We start from the raw sequence: 20,985 nt of genomic DNA on the forward strand, positions 1-20,985 counted from the left end.
GATCTCTCTCTGCTTCTAAATTGATCCCTTAACACATCACTTAGTCCACTCCACTATCACATCTGCACCACACATAGTCATTTGTAAGTGCTCCTACGTAATTCGCAAGTCGCAGCACGCCCCAGGCCGTAGAGGACTGGGATGGCCCCAATGATGAAGCATGTCACCAAGGGGCAACCCTGGTGAGTGAGGGGACACCTAGAAAACAAGCAATTTCTCCTTTTCTATCTACTATACCTTCCAGACCAACCCCACTGAGTGTTGTTGTGAATGGATTTATAGTGACCAGCAAGGCTCTCGGGTATCTGGCTAAGTACAGAGACCTTATGTTGAATATCGTTATCAATAATTCCACACAGGCCCTGTACTGTCGCATTCTTTCTTCCACAGTTGTCGAATGTACTACTTACTTTTCACTGACATGCATGCAGTAGTGCATGCACTTTCAAAGATTGATGGATAGGTTTGTACCCAAAGAATTGTTTATGTTCCATTGTTTGTCTATGCTGTGCTTTTTTTTACAGGGTGTCTTCTGGTGACCAACATCGATGGACGAAGCGTCGGCTGCAATGGAGGAGTGCCGCTAATAGGAGGATTTTTTTTCTGCAGGCAACTTACTTACCACTTCCAACAGGACCACTACAACCACATAGATACAGTATCCCTTGCCTTTTTCTCTGACTGTGACTGCATTTCTTGGATCTCTCTCTGCTTCTAAATTGATCCCTTAACACATCACTTAGTCCACTCCACTATCACATCTGCACCACACATAGTCATTTGTAAGTGCTCCTACGTAATTCGCAAGTCGCAGCACGCCCCAGGCCGTAGAGGACTGGGATGGCCCCAATGATGAAGCATGTCACCAAGGGGCAACCCTGGTGAGTGAGGGGACACCTAGAAAACAAGCAATTTCTCCTTTTCTATCTACTATACCTTCCAGACCAACCCCACTGAGTGTTGTTGTGAATGGATTTATAGTGACCAGCAAGGCTCTCGGGTATCTGGCTAAGTACAGAGACCTTATGTTGAATATCGTTATCAATAATTCCACACAGTCGCATTCTTTCTTCCACAGTTGTCGAATGTACTACTTACTTTTCACTGACATGCATGCAGTAGTGCATGCACTTTCAAAGATTGATGGATAGGTTTGTACCCAAAGAATTGTTTATGTTCCATTGTTTGTCTATGCTGTGCTTTTTTTTACAGGGTGTCTTCTGGTGACCAACATCGATGGACGAAGCGTCGGCTGCAATGGAGGAGTGCCGCTAATAGGAGGATTTTTTTTCTGCAGGCAACTTACTTACCACTTCCAACAGGACCACTACAACCACATAGATACAGTATCCCTTGCCTTTTTCTCTGACTGTGACTGCATTTCTTGGATCTCTCTCTGCTTCTAAATTGATCCCTTAACACATCACTTAGTCCACTCCACTATCACATCTGCACCACACATTGTCATTTGTAAGTGCTCCTACGTAATTCGCAAGTCGCAGCACGCCCCAGGCCGTAGAGGACTGGGATGGCCCCAATGATGAAGCATGTCACCAAGGGGCAACCCTGGTGAGTGAGGGGACAACTAGAAAACAAGCAATTTCTCCTTTTCTATCTACTATACCTTCCAGACCAACCCCACTAAGTGTTGTTGTGAATGGATTTATAGTGACCAGCAAGGCTCTCGGGTATCTGGCTAAGTACAGAGACCTTATGTTGAATATCGTTATCAATAATTCCACACAGGCCCTGTACTGTCGCATTCTTTCTTCCACAGTTGTTGAATGTACTACTTACTTTTCACTGACATGCATGCAGTAGTGCATGCACTTTCAAAGATTGATGGATAGGTTTGTACCCAAAGAATTGTTTATGTTCCATTGTTTGTCTATGCTGTGCTTTTTTTTACAGGGTGTCTTCTGGTGACCAACATCGATGGACGAAGCGTCGGCTGCAATGGAGGAGTGCCGCTAATAGGAGGATTTTTTTTCTGCAGGCAACTTACTTACCACTTCCAACAGGACCACTACAACCACATAGATACAGTATCCCTTGCCTTTTTCTCTGACTGTGACTGCATTTCTTGGATCTCTCTCTGCTTCTAAATTGATCCCTTAACACATCACTTAGTCCACTCCACTATCACATCTGCACCACACATAGTCATTTGTAAGTGCTCCTACGTAATTCGCAAGTCGCAGCACGCCCCAGGCCGTAGAGGACTGGGATGGCCCCAATGATGAAGCATGTCACCAAGGGGCAACCCTGGTGAGTGAGGGGACAACTAGAAAACAAGCAATTTCTCCTTTTCTATCTACTATACCTTCCAGACCAACCCCACTGAGTGTTGTTGTGAATGGATTTATAGTGACTAGCAAGGCTCTCGGGTATCTGGCTAAGTACAGAGACCTTATGTTGAATATCGTTATCAATAATTCCACACAGGCCCTGTACTGTCGCATTCTTTCTTCCACAGTTGTCGAATGTACTACTTACTTTTCACTGACATGCATGCAGTAGTGCATGCACTTTCAAAGATTGATGGATAGGTTTGTACCCAAAGAATTGTTTATGTTCCATTGTTTGTCTATGCTGTGCTTTTGTTTACAGGGTGTCTTCTGGTGACCAACATCGATGGACGAAGCGTCGGCTGCAATGGAGGAGTGCCGCTAATAGGAGGATTTTTTTTCTGCAGGCAACTTACTTACCACTTCCAACAGGACCACTACAACCACATAGATACAGTATCCCTTGCCTTTTTCTCTGACTGTGACTGCATTTCTTGGATCTCTCTCTGCTTCTAAATTGATCCCTTAACACATCACTTAGTCCACTCCACTATCACATCTGCACCACACATAGTCATTTGTAAGTGCTCCTACGTAATTCGCAAGTCGCAGCACGCCCCAGCCCGTAGAGGACTGGGATGGCCCCAATGATGAAGCATGTCACCAAGGGGCAACCCTGGTGAGTGAGGGGACACCTAGAAAAAAAGCAATTTCTCCTTTTCTATCTACTATACCTTCCAGACCAACCCCATTGAGTGTTGTTGTGAATGGATTTATAGTGACCAGCAAGGCTCTCAGGTATCTGGCTACAGAGACCTTATGTTGAATATAGTTATCAATATTTCCACCCACGCCCTGTACTGTCGCATTCTTTCTTCCACAGTTGTCGAAAGTACTACTTACTTTTAACTGACATGCATGCAGTAGTGTATGCACTTTCAAAGATTGATGGATAGGTTTGTACCCAAAGATTTGTTTATGTTCACATTTGTTTGTCCATGCTGTGCTACTTTTTCTTGTCTCCCAAAACCTTTCCCAAAAACCCCCGTACCCATCCATTTTTCAAACCCTAACCCTCTTCCCCCGGGCTGTGTGGTTTTGATTGATGTGTGACTAAATTACAGCAATAAATCCACACAATTGCTGGGGAGGATAAGGTGATAGCAACAGGCTGGTGAAGAAAACCGAATTAGTTATACTTTAACATTTGTTAGGCTACAATGTGGCACTGTTCTAGTGTACTTCTGTCACCTGCTATATTCTGTATTGTACCTTTGTATTGCTCAGGAGGACAAACCAGATTTCATTTTCTTTTTTTTCATAGGCAAGCAACTGCCACTGTGTCACACCACTAGTACCACCGCTATGGGGAAATTTTATCCGCCCAGGATTGCCAACCTTATTTGCTGTTTCCCGTGGAGCCAGCCCTGGGCCTAGCCCTACTTGCAAACAGAAATTACAGGTAAGATAGGCGTTTGGTTGGAGGTAGTATAATGGAGTATTAGGAGAGACGAGAGATTTGATTGACGGTAGTACTACTAAAGTCCTAGGACTATTCAGGAAAACAAACTTACTGTTATGTTAAACCCCCACCCACCAGACTCAAAAGCAGTAAAAAACAGGTATGGTCAGATAAAGTTTCAAAAAGTATATTTTTATAGCCCTAACAAAAGAATCTCCCGCAAGACCCTCCCTAACCCCAACGATTGTCCTTCAAAAGTCCCCAAAAATCACAACTCCCAATTCCCACCCCCCAAAAGTCTCTAAAAAAGGGGCAAGGGACACTATGGCAGGGTGCTGTTGGAATTAGCAGCCAGGGCATCATGCTCCTTGCGGAGGGTGGCAAGTTCGAAGCGGAGGCCCTCCACCACGTTCTTATAATTATGGACCTCCTGCTCCAGGTAGGACAGTCTGAGGGATAAGCGGCGCCGGTGTGCCTTGCAAATCCTGTGAGGGGCAGCTGCTTTCTTTGCTGCTGGGCGGTGGCATTTGGCTTTGGTAGCCCGGCTCCGTACCGCTGAAGCACTGCGCTGGCTGGCAGCACGCACGGAGGAGGATGCAGCTGTCCCAGTGGACGTTGTTGTTGTACCAGACTGCGTCTCCTCCTCCTCCAGGGCCACCAGCCGCCGATATTCAGCAACAGTGGCATCCAGCCTCCGTTGCCGGGCCATTTGAGCCAGCTCCTTCCTCCTTGATGGTGTCTTGGATTTGGAAGGAGCAACTACATGAAAAAAGAAAGACATAGTCTGTAACCAATGCTCCTTAAGATTAACACAAAATGATTGAGCAGAAAGTTGTCACAGTACAAGTAGCAAATTGAAAGCACAGTGCATAACTATTGAGGACAGTATCTATGTAACCTCCGACTTCTTCATCCTTGCTCTAACATTAGTGGGAGTTTAAGGAACAAATTCTACGAGCACTATGGACTTCTATTACAGTCGACTATGACAGTACACCACTCTTATTCTTCTTCTTCTCTCTTGTTTAGGAAAATTGGTACGTTATCTTATGCAAGCCGGCATAATGCCAGCGCAGTGAACTTGCACCCGAGAAAAACAGACGCACACCATGGTGAGTGAGACAGACTTGCGTTACTGTACCGGTCCAGTACATGCAGGTGGTGAAGCTCTTACTTTTCTATTACGGGTGGCACTGAGAATACTCTGTTAAAAGGGCTACTGCTTAATTAATTTAGCTTTCACCCTACAGTGCAAATGAGTATTAGAAAAGGAAAATGAAGAAGCTAAATTATCTGATTATCTATCACTTCACATGGGATGTATTTGATGACATATGGGATGACTTTAGGTGCTTTGCTTATTATTGAGTGAACAGTGATACCCCCACACATGAATGACGTACTACTACTAAACTAAAGTTATTAAGGGAGGTAGGGAGTGTCCACCGTAATAACTGGATATATGCTGTGCTTGCAGTTGCAATACAAACTACTGCTACTATTCATGGTAGTCTTTGGACAACGTTACAACTTCTTTTCCTTCCCTTTCCTACACTGGAACGGACGTGCGGGTGCAGTGTTACATGCTCTTCAAAGTAACACTTAGTTCATCCAGTGACCGTCTACTCTCTCTAGATTCACATATGCTATCTAAGAGTCAGATAGTACCATGAATGATCCAGGCATCCATCCATTCAAAGTATATTGCACACATACAGTTTCTGTCTCACCCACCCAGGCTGTTCTCCTTCCACCCATCCTTGCTTCATCATTCACCCAGCCATGCACCATACCATTTTCTTACCTTCCCAGCCACCTCGGGGACCAAGCAAACACATATCATTCTTCTTTGCCAGTCATCATTACATTTCTCGTGCTTCCACACTTACACCCTTCTTTCGCTTTTCGTTCATCCCATCCATCAAGTTCACCTCAGATCTGATTGGGATTCTTCTCGCCAAAAACTTCACAGCTAAGTCGAAGTACATTTAGAGGAGGCTACTACCTGCTTTTTTTATAATACACCCGTGCAGAAAGCACACTCTGCAGTCTTCAATCCCAATGACTAAGGAATGTATAGCTTACCTCTGCCTGCCACCACCGTGTGAACCCTCACAGGCATGTCCTTGTCCGGCACTTGCACCGCCTCCTCCCCAGAGTTGTCCTCCTCGTCCAATGCCACCACCACCTCCGCGCTGGCCCCGTCTCCAGATGTTCCACCTACAAAGTACATTTAATAATGTTAGAATACACCACTCACTACTATATAATATTTGGTCTAGGAGGAAGAAAGAAATGTGAAAAAAAGTGTACAATTTAATAATTTTTGACTGTGTACTCTAGAGTAAAAATGTCCCTTTTTCCAGTGAAGGCTGTTGTCTTGCTGCACTTTTTGGCACAACTGATGAATGTTTGCTTTTTACTTTTTAACACGCACCACTTTTTCTCCTAACAGACAGAACCTTGACTTCTAAGAACACGAGCAGGATCAAGTTCAAACCAGGTGAGAGCTCGGCTCGACCACAAGAAATGTGTCCAATTAATCGTCAGCACTAAGCACTTTTCCATTTTCAGTTACACGTTCACTTTTATGACAAACTTGAATTTAATAAATGTGTTTACTTTTAATAAAGCTTTTAAACTTAAATAGACTCTGTGGTTTTTGGTCCTCCAGACTAGAGTGGATGAGCTAAAGGTTTTCGAATTTTTGCAAGCATGAGTCCGTGCCTCTGCCATCGGTGACTTTGGGAGCTAAATGACTCTGCCACACTATCTAGTCAGTAAGGAGATTGGGGGTTCAACTACAAAGTCTGTTATCACTGAGGTATGTGGAAAGTCTAACAGTTACAGCACCTATGATAATTGATAAGCTAAGCGATGCAATATTTAGTGTCCATAGTTCTGTTTGTGCAGATTTGTCCCTGCAACAGAAGTAGAATGGATTGTCCTCCTATCCAAACCAAAAGTAAAGTAGTATCTTATTATTTCTTGGTGGTGGTCATTCACCTTTTTATTGTTGGCAATGGTCAAAGCATAAACATTTAGAATACTTGAAAAGACATTATGGACAATCCCAGAGGACTACACTCAGTGCATAGAGCTATTGCTGACTAGAATGGGAGTCCAATGGAAATGCCAAATGTGCAATCTTAGTTAGCTACACAGACAGACTAATAAGAATAATCTAGTAATACCACACGGAGTCATAGTCGAGGCAGGATAAGAATTTAGATCCTGTCTACAAGAAGATCAAAGACGATTTAGAAAAAATCGAATGAGGAACGCTAGGAAAAAATAAGTACTCTATATTAAAATTAAAACTTACTGGGGCCAGCAAAGGAGCCCTCGACTGCCCGGTCCTGGCCTGCATCGACAACAGCACCCTCCTCCTCCTCCTCCTGTGTCCTCCTCTTGCCCCTGGGGGAAGCTGATGTACAACATGAAAGAAAGAAAAACAGAAAACATGGATGATATTTCTCAACCAAATCAAACATTTAAAAAAGAACTAACAAAGTAACAAAATATTTTTGCGAAATAGCAAATAGGGAACAACTCCACGGGATATATTATTGACCAATCTCATGTGGTCGACTACGTCATTACTTTAGTATTGCTTGATTTGAGGACCGTCGAATTGGAAACTACCCTATGTAACTCACTAAACAAAGTACTAAAAAGGTTTGCCTAGGATTGGCAGGCAGCAGTCCGCAGCACGCAAAGTGACAGCCAAAGTCCATCGTGATTGAAGATCAGCGACAACACTAAAGTTTCCTACTACATTCACCAGTCATTAAAATACTCAAACTATTAATCCACCACCACTATTTCTTCTTATCGCCATGTGTACAAAGGAAGGACTGGACTTGAGTCTGTAGGGGCTGATTTAGAAGGCCCTTCCGGCTCTTTTGCTCCATTGTTGCGTGACTTTTGTGACGCAGCGACAGCACAAAAGAGGCGCAATGGTGCGGCGTATATTAACAACGTGACGCATCTGGGAGATTCATCACGTTGTAAAGCCCTGCGCCAATAGGGGTGGTCCGGCGCAAGGGAGGGCGTTCCTGCGCAGGAACGCATCCTAAAACTGGCTGAGGGAAATCTACAAGATTTCAATCAGTCACTTTGAGGACAATGATGCGTGACTCAAACCCTGCGCCTGCTTGAAGCAGACGTACGGCTTGATGCAGCATTGGGGAGATAGGGCATCCCAGAGCATTGATGGAGCTGCACCATCGTTGCGACGCAACTCCAGCAATGCGCCGCCTTTACGGCACAGATGCGTAACGCTTTGGTGACGTTTTGGGCCCATGGCGCGCCGCATTGTAAATACGGCGCACCATGGGTGATGGTGGCGTGACGCACAATTACTGGCGCATCCCTGCAACTTTGCAGGGATGCGCCGGTAATTAAAAATCTGAACTTTAGTGTGTAGCATTACGCAGTTCTTTCAACTACACTCATACATAATTTCACAGGCCAATGAAATGAACACAAAATCTAAAACAAATAAGCATAGTAGCAACACTACTGAGAAGAAGGAGAGCAGTGTACCTGAAATGCACAGAAGATTTTGAAATAAAATTTACCTACAATGTAATGAGCAGCATTATTGCTCTTGGTAAAAAACAAAAATTTGCAATATAATAACACAGCAGGAGAAAACATAGTAGTAAAGACATAGCTACTACTACTCACCAAGCCCGGGGATCTCAAGGCCAAGGAGGTCGAGCAGATCTCGCTCACGGGTCAGGACATCCGTCCAGCGGTGGGTGGCCTGGTTGTAGGTGCGCCAGACCCGAGAGTGGTGGTAAATGGCCTGGCACACCTTCTCCCACCGCTTCCGGCGCTCCCGGGCCCCGTACCCGGCACTGATCTTGCCGCCTCCCATGATGGTCCTGGGGAGGCGGAGCTGAACACATGGGCCACCTCCTCCGGGGTAAAGATCTCCCGTGGCATCACTAGCTCCCCCCTCAAACGCCCACACGGGAGCCGGACACAGGGTGCGGGACCCTTCCCCTTCTCGGGATGCTTCCCGGCTCCCTTCACCATGGTCTGGGCGGAAAGGAATAAAGAAAATAGAATAGGGAAGAGAAGAAAAGAAAAGAGTTTACAAAAGTAGTTTAAAATTAACCAAAAGTAGCAGTAAACACAAAAATATAGGGCTAGAAAAATAGAGGGATAGATAATAAGTAAAATAGATTAAAAAAAACTTCAAACAAGCAAAGGATGGCAGAGATTGACAGAGGATACAAAGACCATGCCCAGAACCATAGCAATGAATGAGAAACAAGATGGCCGCGCCCGTTCACGACCGCGCGGGTAAGTTCGCGCGAGATTTTCCTTGTGAACACGCGCGAGACTGTACTGGCAAGCCGCGGACTTTGCGAGATTACACTTCGCGCCCGGAAACGGAAATACGTCAGGCAAACAAGATGGCTGCGCCCTTGAACGACCGCGAGGGTAACTTCGCGTCTTGCGCTACGAGCGGCTCGCAAAAACGCACAAAACCTTGCCAACTAACACGCCGCAAAAAAAACAAATTGCATATTCGCACGAATTTGCGGCTTCCGAATCCGATCTCGCGCGTGTTCGCACCCCGCGAACCCCGCGAAATTGCAGAAAAACGAGTTTTTCAAAACTGAAAGCACTCGGCAGGGGCAAGAGTTCAAACTCATCATTAGTAACAATTCCCGGTAGTGCTTCCTGACTGGGGCCCCTCCAGAATTCAGTTGCTAGTTGCAACAATTGTATGACCCTGCTCTGACCCTCACAGCAGGCTCATACAATAGCTACAAGTAGGCCACAAAGAAGGTCCTGGGGAAAAAAAATGCACTGCAACAGAAAGCAAAATTACAGATAAGGAAGCAGGTGCCAGACTGGAATTTTAAAACAGTGACACATTAATAAACTAACCCCAAATTAATTCATCTCAGTTGAAGCAGGGCTGGTGTGCTTGCTTTTCCCCCCCATAATCTACAGTAATGATGAACCAGAGGGTGGCATTGATGTAACAGAGGGTTGCAGTGGTGAAACAGAGGGTGCTGGGAACCTGTGATGATGAACCAGACGTAGAAACAACATAATTCGCGACCGTTGCGCGACGAAATGTAAGTTCGCAATTGCGAACTGGTACGAACCCCTCGCAAACTGGCAGAAATCCTTGCGAACAAAAAAAAAAAATCCGCAAATTCGCAAGAATTCGCGGATTTTGCGGATTGCGAGTTCGTAAATCCGCAAAATTCGCGAACGCGAGATTCGCAAAATTCGCCCATGCTTACTTGAAACTTCAGATCTCTGTGGCTTTTGGAGAAAAGTTAGGTTGCAATGTTCCTCTGGAGTTTTTTAATATCTTACCACCATGAAACCTGATTTTTCCTCAGCCTTCTGTTGAAATGAGGAGGAAAGTCAGACTTTTAGAAGCAATTTAACTTTATTCACTTGTCTGCAAAGTAAGCTGTAGCATCATCCATAAAAAGAATTTCATAATATATTGATGCAATAACGCAATATGTGCTTAACAAAAATACATTGGCCCATTTTGCAGAAAGAGCAAAGTGCAAAATATATTTGTTAGGATTAATAAACCAACAACAAGTGTGCCTACCAATTTTAATCCTACTAGTGATAATTCTGCCACTCAGAATTCATCTTCTGGTAGCTCAAAAATGGTACATGAGGCTTCAAGACTGAGGAGTCTTTTCCTTCAAGGCCTGTAGAGAAACATAACTTCTTTTTCTACTTCTTCCTCTCAGAAAATGTATTTGCCTCAACTTATAGTTTAAGATCTACATGACACAAATGACACAAAAATCCTATCAAGATACTGATGACAATGCCTCTGATAATCAGAGTTGTCTGGTTTGGTCCCTCAAGTAAAAACGTAAATTAAGCCTCTACTCTAAATTTGGAGATTTAAGCCTCAAAATGGTATTGGATTCAGAGGGCCAACCTATGTTTAATCCAATGTTAATTCATCACACTAATTCCATTGAATGGCTTCCTATATAACATGCTTGTGAGTACATATCAAGCAAGCTTTAAACAAACAAACTAGAGCGAAATTGAAATCAGAATTGTCTAGGCCAAGTTTACCAAACAACATTACCCTCCTGTTATTTACACAAACTCCTGTTATAGACCCAAACATGTTGGTTTTCTTTTCCAAGTTTAGCAAAGACCCAAGAAAAGAAGTAGATGAAGCCTGGTCCAATTGGCAGGTCAAAATGGTAGATATATTTAGGCCTGCAACATGCATTTTTGAGCTGGCAGAAGCCGCTAGACTAAACAATGCTGGAATTAATGCAGGTGAGTTATCTATGCGGACCCAAAAAGCAATTTGTCTTTTGCAAAATGTCAATACCGCTATGGCGCCTGAGAAGCCTCCTTCTGAAGAATGATTCTAAATTAGATAATTAGCTACTGTTGATGTTGAAACCATACCTGACGGATTGCTCTTTGGGCACTCTTTTATTAAAGAGCTAAGCAAATACATCACTACAATCACCTCCTTAGACAAGGCGCAACAATCTCTCAAGAGAGTCCTCAGGCAAAATGTTTTTTTGCCAGGTTAGAGGCTCCAACTACTACACCCAAGACTTCAGACCCCAGTTCTTCACACAGAGGGGTAGTGTTGGACTTGGCCCTTTTGGCAGGTTCACCCCTGAACTTTTTGCCTTTTAATGTGACCTGATGGTAGTGATTTTAGGCTTCTGCGTACTTTAGCCCTGTGGCACTGGGAAAAGTCTGTGCGCTCTCTGAGTGCATGTGGTGAGAGCGGCCTGCCCTCCCATAGGAATGCATGGGGAATATGAGTGTCCATGGTTATTCCTGATGTGAGAGGAGTGCAGGGGCGAGTTTGGTATGTGCAAACTCGTGAGGTTAAATGCTGCGCGATGATGTGTGCAGATTTATTGTGACTAGTGGAGAAGTGCCAGTTTTAGAAGTTGGCATTTCTGTGTGCAGTGTCTGCCTGCCTGATGTGAATTGCATTGGTCTGCCCGGTGGTGAATAGGGAAATCTGCATGTAGATGGGAGGGTGGAGTTGCACCTGGGACCTGAATAGGGCTGGACCTTCCCTCCACAATGCTGTCTCCACCTCCTGTGGTACGTCTGATGTCCCTGGCCTGTCCTGTGAATAGAGAGGGGAGCTGAGCAAAACAAAGTGCTCCAGAACCAGTTGTATCTGTTTCTCCCCTTGTCGTACAGGTGTAGACAAAGGATTTAGCTGTATAAATAAGGGTCTGTGACCCCAAGTAAATGTTCTCGTTCTGGACTTGAATCTACCAGGGGCGTGCTGCTGCTGGGGACCAGGGGAAGGCTTGCCTCCCTGGGCCCCGCCCTGCCCCATGATGCCTGGAGGACTTCTTACGGGCCTTCTGCTGTGCTTAATTATTTCCAGGACCCTAAAGAGGCTTTGGGGGCTACCCCAGCACCTTGTTAGTGCTGGCTTCGTTTTTGGGACACCTAGCTCCTCCGGCGCTGCATTTCCCTCTGGGAGCACTTTGTTTTGGCCCTGCAGCACTGGGCTGCAATCATCTGCAGTGGCGTAGCTAGGGGAGCCAGTGGGGCGGACCACCCCAGGCGTCACTGTTTTGGGGCGGCGGCCGCGTGGCACCGTGGCACTGGTGGCTCAACGGGCCGCCAGTGCAGCTCGCGCACCAAGCGGCCCCGTTTGAAGTGCAAGCGTGCTCACCTGCTTGCAACTGCTGCCTGCATGCACGCACACGCAACCTGCACGCACTGGTGTGGTGAGTGCGCGAATCACGACCGGGTCACTGAGGTCAGGACATGCAGTCTCCTAGGCAATGCCAACCTCCCATGCACTTCCGGGCGGCATGCTTCCTCTTCTGGCGCCCTGCCCCTCGTGCGCGGTAGGAGCGGGCCGGTCTGACGTCTTTGACTCAGCATTTTGAAAAGCAGTGAGGGAATGCTGCCAGCTTAGAGGGGGGTGTTGGTGTCTCTCTCCTCTGCCCCAGTCCTGCAAGTCGTCCAGGTGAATCGGAGGCCAGACAACTTTTCTGTCAAGTAAGTTCCTCTCCTTCGCAAACAAGGTAGGCGGGTGGTGAGGAGGTAGTATTCTTGGATCAAGCCTGAGCAAGCCGGCTGCTGGTTGCGGATCGGCAGATAATGCTTACTTTCGTGACAAAATGTGCTCGGTTTAATAGTTTACTTGTGAGGAGAGGAAGGGGAGGGATTCAGTCGTGGTTGGAGTGCGAGAGTTAAGCAAAGTAAAAAAGGCAGAAAAGGCGACAGACCACGATCGACAATGACACATGTCTGTTCATGAAATGACCTAGTTGTGCCTGTCTATAGCAATATATTGTATATTGTGTTTTCAGAATTTCTGAAAACACAATACACAATATATTGCTATAGACAGACACAATTAGGTCATTTCATGAACAGACATATGTCATTGTTAATCGTGGTCTGCCGCCTGTCACTCCTTGTAAACACACCAATTGATCTATCAGTCTCTGTCTAGCTTTCCATTACTTTCTAACCCCTATTTCTGAGTGCCATATATTTGCTATCTGTCTCATTTTGCTCACCCTTTGGTATTCGGTGTGTGAAGTGTTTAGCTCCTACCTACGGTAGCAAAGTGCCACTAAGGTTATTCTGAATACCTAACTGCTATTTCCACAGCCACCGAAATTACGCATTACCTCCTCACCCGTCTTACTCCTCCCAATCCTTACTCATATGAGTGATTGTTTTGCGCATGCAGACTTTGTTTACCAATCTCAGCAATAGCATTAAAAAAACTTACCCAATGTAACTTCATCCTATGACTTCACTGTTCCCTCCTCTAGAAAGGTTCCAGCACATGGTTGTTCGCCCCTCAAAATAATGTTTTGTTAGTGATCTACGCAAAGAAACACAAACTTTGCAAAAGGTATGCCTTGATTTGCTCAAGCAATGTAACCTTCACATTGTATCATGATGGCTAACAGGAAAGTAGCAACACAAAAAGGTGATGATGGAATGATGAAATTGTCAAATATTCATCGCCAGTCACAGATCTGGGTGAAATCCATTATTTTCTCGCTCCTCGTGCCACTCCAGTTTGGACCCATCCATATGTAGATCAGTCTTGACCCTGCTCCCAGTGGGAACAGTCCAGCCTGAACTGCCAGGATCATGTCCTCCCTGGACCAGAAAAAAAGCATGCTTGGCCCGGTTCTAGGATATCACCCCTCATCAGCCTGGCTAGCTTCAATCCAGTAGCGTAGTGATCACAGGACCAACGTCAGGGCATACCCATCCCACTTATGGCAAAAATTGCAATGCAAAAAGATGATGGATAAAATCCTGAACATTGTCAAACATTCACTCCAGTCACAGATCTGGGCCCTATATCAATTGTTTCTTTGCTCTCCATGCCATTACAGTTTTTGTAATTGGGCACTAGCAATTTTAAAGTAAATGTAAATTAGTTTCATAGCAATTGAGTTTTCCTTTCCACTTGCTCCTCCTATTTTGTCCCAGATAGTCCCAATTTTTTTGACACACTCCTTCACCCCTCCCACATTTACACCAAAAACATATGCCTACAGATGCATAGTTTTCTTCACTTGTGGCAAAAAATTATGCAGATATTGGGGAGGTGGAGATCTCTGAATGAAAAAAATATATATCATTTGTGAGAATATGACATAGTACAACTGGAGTAATACTTTATACAGTCAAAATGCTTTGCCAGTAAAATCCATAATGTATCTGCAGAAATCAGACTGAAAATACTTTGGCTGAATTTTATGATATGACCGAAGTCTTCATATTATGCTTCTCTTATCTTGCTTTATTTCAATACCAGGACAAAAACAACCAAGAAAATTAAATTTCTCAGAAGGTTCAGCAAGGATTGGGAATGGGAGAACAATGGTAGTACTAAATGAACACCAATTAACATACAGGAATATTTATAATACCTATTGTGACTACAATTACCCCTCTTTTTGTGCTGCTCACAGTCAAGATAAGTATTTTCCCCTCTAGTTGTATTATATAATATCTTTCAGGCCTATTTTTGAATATATATATATATATGAGAGAGAGAGAGAGAGAGAGAGAGAGAGAGAGAGAGAGAGAGAGAGAGAGAGAGAGAGAGAGAGAGAGAGCGAGAAAGAGAAAACATCATTTTGATGGTAGCCGCTCTGTAGTTATAGTGAGGATTATCAGAGATAGGAATTTGTCTCCTTTTCGCACACTAATAACTTTGATTTGATGAATCTCCACAAAACTTTGCAGATCTTTTTCAACATTGCCAGATAATGCAACGTTTTGCAGAGATTCGTCAAGGGGGTGCAAAAGAAGGGGAGGGGTACCGAAACATTTCTTGGCACCAATGTATTTTCTATAGACTTTGTACCCCTGAGTAGTGCAAAAACGACTGAATGTTTTGAATAAAATTGGACAGGAATATAGATTATCATGTGTAGATGATCCAAAAACATGTACATCCACAGGATCTTTATCTACATTGGCAGATAATGCAACCTTGTAAAGTAATTAACTGTTATTACAGCTCAAGTTTGAGCACCAATAACCGTAGATGGGCTTTCGCCAACAAATTCGCAGCCTTCAACTAACTGCCCCACAAACTCCTTGGCCGCTACCTCAGAACAACGACCCAGCACACGATTAAGCCACATTGGGATTTAAACTGTTGGAAATGCACGATCCCCAGGAATGGTAAAGCTAAAAACCCCGGGCAGAGTCCCGACAAATCGATCTAAGGATGATTACTTCTCTTTAGATCCACCACGTATCGACCTACCTCCGGAAAGTGTCCCTTACGTGGTCGTTCTAACCGGGGTTCCTAAGCTGGCCTCCAATAGAACGGAAACATATGTGGAACTTAAAAACAAATCGATGCACTGGTTGAACACCCATAGACCTTTGCCTGGAAATGTGCGAAGTCAAATTCTGTTTGTTCGAAGAGTATGTTGGGTGGGTCACAAACCGAAAGATGTGGACGGGATTGTGTAGTAATAAACTTCCAAGACTGTAGGGTAGTTGACCATGTGTGTAGAAGCTATCCTAATAGTGTATTCTCAACTATCAAAACAATGAAGCTAAGTTATTTCTATCCACCAGCTAATTCTCCCCCTACTTATTGCCCTAAGAACTTAGTTCAATGGCAACCCCAACGTGATAACTGGTGTCATGAAGAGGGCATGTGGGGATGGAGGGGCAGTGAGGATGTTTTAGGCTTCCTAGTAAACAACAGGTTCAGTGTACTGGACCAGGTAGACTGACTACTAATGCCCTCTCTGTTTCAATCCGTGCCCCCATCAGTACACCACAGGACCAAAAGCCCTGGGGGTCTGCAGGGCTAATAGAACATCGATCAATCTTTAAAGAAGGTGTGAGCGATGGGGGAAATCCGCCTTTAGTCACGAGGGAGATAGTGGTTGGTCTAAATACTCAAGCAACACCTAAGGCTCAAACTGGAATACCTCCTGTCTGTAGTCCGATTGTACAGGTAGAATTAGCCCAACATGTGTCTAGTAATCAAGTGGGTGGATCCACGAACCTGAGGTCCCGGGCGAATATGGGGAGTAGGCCGACGCCCCCTAACGGGTCCCTGAAAATCTTGTCCTGGAATTTTGCGGGTCTCGCCGCCAACATAGATATCCCTGATTGGTGTGCATTTGTAGACCATTACGGGATCTGCCTATTCCAGGAAACCTGGGCTGTAAACCCCTTGCACAGAATGGGGTACGTCACTTTCATGGAGCCAGCCATCAAGAGCCCGAAAGGTAGACCATCGGGGGGGTTGTGTACATGGGCAGGCATACACCTCGGTTTTACGTTGAAAAGAATTGGCACAAATAGTCCTGATCTGACGTGTATTCTTATGAAAATGTTAGAAGTGCATTCAATTGAAAATTGGTTGCATCCCATGGGGCACACAGAAGAGAATGTTCAAAAAGGGTTCAAAAAAAGTTATGAATGAATGTCATTGAACAAAGTTTTCAGTTTGTCAAATTCATTTATTTTTCTTATAGTTCTTTTTTTTCAAGTGATTATTTCATATTCATCGATAACAATTACACATCTGATTAGCATGAGCTCCTATGCATTTCGGGCAATGGCCCTTCGTCCGGGAGCATATCTATAAATGAGAATGATAAAGCTCATTGAATATATTACATTCATAGTGTTAACAATCAACAATAATATCTAAAATGGTGAAAACATGGTGAGAAAACGTGAAGTATACGATATGCGTGCATGGAGTGCAATCAAACGGTGAAAAATGAAGAAAACGAAATAACGAGTACCGCTCAGGGGAACTTACTTTTTAAACGGATGAGTAGAATCAAGGATATCAAAATATCTGAAAATAATAGGAAGATAGGGTAAGTCTAGCGTCCTAGCAAGCTGTGAAGTAGCTGCGAGAACGGTCAAAATATAATACTCACGAAAAAAAGTTTAACGACGATATTCAAGTTTGAAACGCTCGCGGTTAGCAGAGCTTCCTGGTAGTAAGCGAATCCGGAAAAGCGTGCAGTGACGTTACGCGCACCAGGTAAAGAACGTTAAAGTAAAGCGAAAAAACAGACTAAACAAGGAAGTTAATCTAAAGACGTGAAAGACAGACTATAAGAACTGAACGGGTAAAAGAGAAGAGACAAAAAAAATGTGACTCTAAAAAAATATATAAGAGAATAATAAATGGGCTCAACAAAAAAACTGCAAGTATATCAAAATATATACATAATATACATTGAATCACCATTCTAGAAAAAATAATAATAAATAATAATGGTTAACCACAGTGATAAACCTCATCAGGTCAATTGTACTGAGCATAACTGCCTGTGTGGGCTTCACAATTAAAGATAACAAGAAAATTTGATACGATCATTTAACCCATGGGGTTTTAGAGTGTTCAGTGTATAAATCCAGTAATTTTCACGGCGAAGTAAATATTTCCTGTTGTCTCTTCCTTCAATTTTTTGTACTGTTTCTAGTACCATGAACTTTAACTGAGATATGTTGTGGTTCATCTCCAAAAAATGTGCCGCTACCGATGATTTCATATTTTTTGTTCTTATATTAGACTTGTGTTCGTTAAGACGTATTTTTAACTTACGTTCAGTCTTTCCTATATACCCTTTCCCACAAGGGCATTTTAGTAAATACACAATATTAGCGGTATCACAAGTAGCTGTAACTTTCAATGTAATTTGTTGACCCTTCATAGAGTGCGTAACTTTGTTGCAAGGTATTATATTGTGACAATTGTTGCAATTAGCACATGGTCTTGTTCCTTTGAAGGTTGTTTCAGTTTGATCACTTTGTTTAAGAATTTCACCAACGTTTTTCCCTCTTGTGTGAGCAAATATAGGTTGATGATTGAAAATTCCATTGAAATCAGGTTCAGCTTTTAACATTGGCCAATGCTTGAGTATAATTTTTTTGTAGTCTGAACTGACTTTGGAAAATTTAGATACAATCACTGTTCTCTCACTTTGTTGCTTAGGACTAGGTTTCAATAGCTGCTTTCTGTTTAGTACATAAGTTTCTGTTTTTGCTGTTTCTATGATTTGCTCTGGTTATCCTCTTTGTTTGAATCTTTCTCCCATTTCAACAATACGCTCTTTTGCTTGTGTGGGATCTGATGTGATTCGTTTCACTCTTAGCATTTGAGACTTCGGGAGATGTCGTTTTAGTGATCCTTGGTGAAAGCTTGAGTAATGTAGTACAATATTGCGATCAGTAATTTTTCGATAAATGTCCGTAGAGATCTGAATGTTGTGTAATTTAACTGAAACGTCTAAAAAAGTTACTGATTGGGTATCATTGACCCATGTGAATTGAATACGTGTATCTACTGTATTGAGGGTATTCAAAGCTTGCTCCAAGGTTTCTTTGGTGTTGGTCCAAATAAAAAATACATCATCTCTGTATCGAGCATACATTTTCAAATTGTTCGACCAATTAGGATTCATGAAGATGTTCTTTTGTTCAAATTCGCCCATGAATAGATTGGCATAGACCGGGGCTGCACAGTTGCCCATCGAAGTGCATACAAGCTGAAGGTACCAATTATTTTATTGCTTGAAGTAGCTCTGGTATAGAGTAAAAATTGTCAATTCCATAAGAAATAGTTGCATCGGTTCTTCCACGTTTAATTTCAGAATTGCTTGTTCTATAGCTTTGATACTGATGTTAATTTCAGTCCCAATGAAATGATATATCTATGCACCGCAGATGTCAAATCTCTCTACACCTCGATCCCTCACCAGGAAGGTATTGAAGCTATAGAACAAGCAATTCTGAAATTAAACGTGGAAAAACCGATGCAACTATTTCTTATGGAATTGACACTTTTTACTCTATACCAGAGCTACTTCAAGCATGAAAATAATTGGTATCTTCAGCTAGTAGGCCCTTCAATGGGCAACTGTGCCGCCCCGGTCTATGCCAATCTATTCATGGGCGAATATGAACAAAAGAACATCTTCATGAATCCTAATTGGTCGAACAATTTGAAAATGTATGCTCGATACATAGATGATTTATTTTTTATTTAGACCAACACCAAAGAAACTTTGGAACAAGCTTTGAATACCCTCAATACAGTAGATACACGTATTCAATTCACATGGGTCATTGATACCCAATCAGTAACTTTTTCAGGCGTTTCAGTTAAACTACACAACAATCAGATCTCTATGGACATTTATCGAAAAATTACTGATCGCAATAATGTACTACATTACTCAAGCTTTCACCAAGGATCACTAAAACGACATCTCCCAAAGTCTCAAATGCTAAGAGTGAAACGAATCACATCAGATATCACACAAGCAAAAGAGCGTATTGTTGAAATGGGAGAAAGATTCAAACAAAGAGGATACCCAGAGCAAATCATAGAAACAGCAAAAACAGAAACATATGTACTAAACAGAAAGCAGCTATTGAAACCTAGTCCTAAACAACAAAGTGAGAGAACAGTGATTGTTTCTAAATTTTCCAATGTCAGTTCAGACTACAAAAAAATTATACTCAAGCATTGGCCAATGTTAAAAGCTGAACCTGATTTCAATGGAATTTTCAATCATCAACCTATATTTGTTCACACAAGAGGGACAAACGTTGGTGTAATTCTTAAACAAAGTGATCAAACTGAAACAACCTTCAAAGGAACAAGACCATGTGCTAATTGCAACAATTGTCACAATATAATACCTGGCAACAAAGTTACGCACCCTATGAAGGGCCAACAAATTACATTGAAAGTTACAGCTACTTGTGATACCACTAATATTGTGTATTTACTAAAATGCCCTTGTGGGAAAGGGTATATAGGAAAGACTGAACGTAAATTAAAAATATGTCTTAACGAACACAAGTCTAATATAAGAACAAAAAATCTGAAATCATCGGTAGCGGCACATTTTTGGTAGATGAACCACAACATATCTCAGTTAAAATTCATGGTACTAGAACCAGTACAAAAAATTGAAGGAAGAGACAACAGCAAATATTTACTTTGCCGTGAAAATTACTGGATTTATAGACCCAATGGGTTAAATGATCGTATCGAATTTTCTTGTTATCTTTAATTGTGAAGCCCACACGGGCAGTTATGTTCTGTACAATTGACCTGATGAGGTTTATCACTGTGGTTAACCATTATTATTTATTATTATTTTTTCTAGAATGGTGATTCAATTTATATTATGTATATATTTCGATATACTTGCAGCTTTTTTGTTGAGCCCATTTATTATTCTCTTATATATTTTTTTAGAGTCACATTTTTTAGTCTCTTCTCTTTTACCCGTTCAGTTCTTATAGTCTGTCTTTCACGTCTTCAGATTAACTTCCTTGTTTAGTCCGTTTTTTAGCTTTACTTTAACGTTCTTTACCTGGTGCGCGTAACGTCACTGCACGCTTTTCCGGATTCGCTTACTACCAGGAAGCTCTGCTAACCGCAAGCGTTTCAAACTTGAATATCGGCGTTAAACTTTTTTTCGTGAGTATTCTATTTCGACCGTTCTCGCAGCTACTTCGGAGCATGCTAGGACGCTAGACTTACCCTATCTTCCTAATATTTACAGATACTTTGATATCCTTGATTCTACACATCCGTTTAAAAAGTAAGTTCCCCTGAGCGGTACTCTTATTTTCGTTTTCTTCACTTTTGCACCGTTAGATTGCACTCCATGCACGTATATCGTATACTTCACGTTTTCTCACCATGTTTTCACCATTGTA

This window comes from Lissotriton vulgaris, chromosome 5 (assembly GCF_964263255.1).
Source record: "Lissotriton vulgaris chromosome 5, aLisVul1.2, whole genome shotgun sequence".
In the NCBI taxonomy this organism is placed as follows: Eukaryota; Metazoa; Chordata; class Amphibia; order Caudata; family Salamandridae; genus Lissotriton; species Lissotriton vulgaris.